Source organism: Cricetulus griseus, chromosome 2 (genome assembly GCF_003668045.3).
Source record: "Cricetulus griseus strain 17A/GY chromosome 2, alternate assembly CriGri-PICRH-1.0, whole genome shotgun sequence".
Lineage (NCBI taxonomy): Eukaryota > Metazoa > Chordata > Mammalia > Rodentia > Cricetidae > Cricetulus > Cricetulus griseus.
The window spans coordinates 155,569,462-155,574,290 of NC_048595.1; the positions used below are offsets into that span (position 1 = coordinate 155,569,462).

The following is a 4,829-nucleotide window of genomic DNA, read 5'->3' on the forward strand; positions in this document are numbered from 1 at the left end:
CTCATGCATACACATGCACACATGCATGCAAACAGCACACAAAATAAGTATACACATGTACACACACAATGTACACATATATAAGCACACACACACATAAGCTTTAGAGATTAAACATTAAGAGTTTCTTAAGATGACAAAGAAAGTCAATGTACTGTTCCATGTGCATGTTTCAAGCAGACATCAGCTTCCTCCTTAATCAAACTACATGCCTCCTCTAATGGCATGAGCATCGCATCTGCCTGAGGGAGCTTGGCTCTTCCTGTCCCCTGAAGTGGGATGAGAGCTGAAGGATATGAGTCCTGGTAGACTGAGCCAACAAACTGTGTTTGTAAATGGAGGGGAGGATTGTAAGACAGGATCTTCTTCCCATTTAGTTTGGTAAACTGCTCCACAGCTCATCTTAGCTAGGTCAACAGAGTGTGAAGTAAAGACAGTGGCTTTTCTCATAAGTGAGAGACTTCAGACAGCCACACAGTGTCTATGAACTCAGTCACAGACCATTGCAGTGCACCACTTGGAGCCACTCAATATTGTATTTTGTAAGACTCTTTCTCTCTTTTGCATCATAAAACTAAATTCACTGTCTAAAGACACAGATCTCTCTTTTCTCCAGTTCACTAAATTCTTATGACTATTTGGCTTAGAAATAGCAGCATACTATGGTGACAAGGGCAATTACTGTCCTCAGAGGACATGCCATTCTCTTTTTTTTTGTCACATGAGCTTGAGTAACAGACTAGTGGCAGGACATTAGAAGAGAACATGCTAGAATGACCACTCATTGCATGCTTCCCGAAACACGCCACGTGATATGCTGTTGTAGCTAATGGAATTGGTGGAAAAAACTCTGCATGCCTCATCATAAAGCAAGTTTTCATCATACTAATAGTGTTCTTAACTCATACACATCTTTCATAATCCCTGTTTTTCATACCAAGGAATCAGGTCTTATGCCAAAATCTTTGTCAGGGAAAATAACCTACCTACAATATGCTGGCATTGGTTATTTTTAAAAGAAACATCTCCTTCCAATTATCATTTATTTAAGATTTATAATATAGGTTGTATATTTATAGAAGTGACTATAATTCTACTTAAAATAAAGTTGAGCAGAATGGATCCATGCATAAAAATTTTTGAAGTGAGTGCTATAGGTGGGGTATCTCTGGCCAACTCACAAACCCAGTGAGCATCCTGAGAGCCCAGGCCTGAGAAATGTCACAGCATTTCTCTCTTTTGGATAGATGAGGAAACTAAGGACATGGCTTCTCAGGTGGCCTGGCTGGGTTTGCCCAGAAACTGAATGCAGACTCAGACTCAATTCTCTTTACATCAATCTGTTGTGCTCAGATGAGCCTTTTCCTGACTGAGGCAGCCACAACGTGTTAATTTCACCCACATAGAATGGAAAACTTTTAATTAGGCCCGACCCATATCCTCAATGTGAAGGAAACACTAATTTGAAAGTTGAAGTTTTAGAAAATCAATCATTCTAAGAACCAAATGGCAGCTCTCTGCTCCTCCTTGTTCCAGAGTCAGTCACATCTTGTCATGCAGTGTCAGCATCATTCTTGAGACATGATAGTGAAATTCAGAGTAAATGGATTTGGCCATATTGGATACTCATCAGAGCTGCCTTCATGTCTGGCAAAGTGGACATTTGTAGATGACGGCTCTGTTCCTCCTGCTCCCACAGCCATTTAGCCCCAAATAAACACACAGAGATTTACATTAATTATAAACTGTTTGGCCAATAGCTCAGTCTTCTTACTGGCTAGCTCTCTCTTAATTATTAACCCATTTCTATTAATCTGTTTATCTCCATGTGGTTTTAGCTTACCAGAAGATTCTCCAGTATGTTACTTCTTTGTCAGCTACATGGCATCTCTCTGGTGGCTCACTATCGGTGTCCTCTCCCCAGAATTCTCCTCCTCTGGTAGCCCCACCTATACTTCTTGCCTGACTACTAGCCAATCAGTGTTTTATTCATCAACCAATAAGAGAAACATACATACAGAAGAACATCCCCCATCATCTAATTGAAGATAAGGTTTAAATGAGTCCACCAGAATCAAGATAAATGATAATTAGTTATTTACTAGGAAAGTACTTACGAGGATCACAATAAGTAACCGATGAGGTCTTTCTGCTCAAGAAGATGTAGTCTCTGCCTTTCAGATACTCTCCACAACCCAAGAGAACTTGAGACAGCCCCTCTTCTACCTTATAATGGGTCTGATCTGAACCTGAAACCACACCCATAGGGTGTGGTCACCACCACAAGTTCATTGGCAAGGCAAGATGCCACTACAGACATTATTGCCATCAGTGACCTCTTCATTGACCTCAATTACATGGGCTACATGTGCCAGTATGATTCTATGCATGGCAAGTTCAATGGCACAATCAAGGCTGAGAATGGGAAGCTTGTCATCAATGGGAAGGGCATCAGTATCTTCCAGTAGTGAGTTCCCACCAACATCAAATGGGGTGATACTGATGCCAAGTATGTTGTGTAGTCTACTTGTATCTTCACCACCGTGGGAAAGGCCGGGGGCCCACTTGATAGGTGTAGTAGAAAGGGCCATCATCTCTACCCCATCTGCTGATGCCCCCATGTTTGTGATGGGTGTGAGCCACAAGAAGTATGACAACTCACTCAAGATTGTCAGCAATGCTTCCTGTCCCACCAACTGCTTAGCCTTCCTGGCCAACATCATCCATGAAAACTTTGGCTTTGTGAAAGGACTCAGGACAACAGTCCATGCCATCACTGCCACCCAGAAGACTGAGGATGGCCCCTCTGGGAAGCTGTGGCATGATGGTCATGGAACTACCCAGAACATCATTCCTATATCCTCTGGTGCTGCCAAGGCTGTGGGCAAGGTCATCCTCAAGCTGAACAGGCATAGCCTTCCTTATTCCTATCCCTAGTGTGTCCATTGTAGATGTGACATGCCACTTAGAGAAAGTTGCCAAGTATGATGACATCAAGAAGGCGGTGAAACAGGCATCCAAGAGCCCACTACAGGACACCTTGGGCAACTCTGAGGACCAGGTTGTCTCCTGTGATTTTAACAGTGATGCCAACTCTTCCACCTTTGATGCTGGAGATTGGCATGAGCCACAAAATAGTTATGATTATTATGTGGACATTGAAGCTCATGAAATGGAACCATTGCCTGATGAATCTGTTCTTTACTGTATCAATCTCAATTTATCGGGTTGATGTCATTCTAACATTTTGAAAGAAGTTAACTTGGGGGAAATTGCAGAAAGGACAGAAGGGAATCTGTGTTTAGGTATATAACTGCCTGTGAGTCTACATTTTGAAATTTTTTATGAATTTCACAATGCTACCATCTCTCTTTTTCTCACTCCCCTCTTTTTGGATATATATATGTGTTTGGTTTATATATATATTATATATATATATATATATATATATATATATTTAGTTTTATAAACACACACACATATATATATATATATATATATATATGAGACTTGTTTATAGTTTAGTCCATTGTCATCACGGCAGGGAACACGGCAGTAAGCAATCAGACAATTGATAAGGCATGCTGTATGAGTAACTGAGAATTCAACATCTAGATCCACAGGCAGCAGGAGGACAGAGTGAGCCACTGGGCCAGGCTTATCCTTTTGAAACCTCAGAACTCTCCCACAGTGGCACACTTTCTTCAACAAGGCCACACCTCCTAATCCTTTAAAATAGTGCCACTCCCTGTTGACCAAGTATTCGAATCTATAGGACTTCTGGGACTGTTCTCATTCAAATCAGCATACCCATCTACCCTTAAACCTACTGGTGAAATTTCCATATGATTTTTGTTGCAGGTGAGAGATGAAACCCTAACCACTGAAAGGGACCAATATTCCCTACAAATTCTACTTGGTTCTTTTTCTCACCCATTGCTTCTACCAATAGCACTTTCTTCTCCCTGGAGCTATGTTGAACTTACCTACATTTTATTTCCTTGTAGGGTAGGTACTTACATGGCCATGTTCAAGAGGCAGAATACCTGGGTCTAGAAGATGGGTTTCCTTAGCTACTCCCCACCTTCAAAAGGTTCCCCAGCTTCCCAAGGCAGTGCCATCAGCCAGGGATGAAGTTCTTAGACCCACAAACCTATGAAGGGTATTTTACACTCTGATTTAACATCTCTGTGTCTTCTTTGGACAAATGTTTATTGGAGTCTATTGTCTAACTTCAAATTAGGTTGTTTGTTTGTTTATTGTAACTTATATAAATAATCTATGAATCTTAATCTATCACCATATAGGTAATTTTCAAACATTTTCCCATCCTGTGTACTAGATATTTTCACATTTTCATCAGTCTATAGAGAAGTTGGAGAACTGTTAGGTTCTTTCCCTAGTGCTTCTATGTGCCATCAAGTGTAACTCTGTCATCCTATGTGTGAGTCAACTTTCCATCACTATAACAAAATAATGAGATAATTATGTTCTGTAGAGAAGACATTTATCTTGCTTGTGGATAGATAGGTTCTTGACCATGACTGCAGGACATAGATTTGGTTCTTGGTGGGTCTGCAGGACATAGATTTGGTTCTTGGTGGGTCTACAGAATGTCCAGGACAGGGAATTCATGACAGTACAAACTGCCCACTCATGGCAAAAGAATAACAGAGCATAATCAAAGTACTGGGGTGTTATGATAAATCTTTCCGCCAAAAGCCGCCAGAGCCCTACCGCCACGTGTGTGCCCGCCCAAATTAGGGCCCAAATTAATACACAGAAATTTGTATTAGGTACAATGCTGCTTGGCCAATGACTGGGATTCT

The 4,829-nt window shown here is 41.1% G+C and overlaps 1 pseudogene; it reads left to right on the forward strand.

Annotated features, from left to right (window-relative positions):
- The first annotated feature begins 1,581 nt into the window (after window positions 1-1,581).
- On the forward strand, window positions 1,582-3,232 carry LOC100756828 (annotated as a pseudogene).
- Window positions 3,233-4,829: the final 1,597 nt, after the last annotated feature.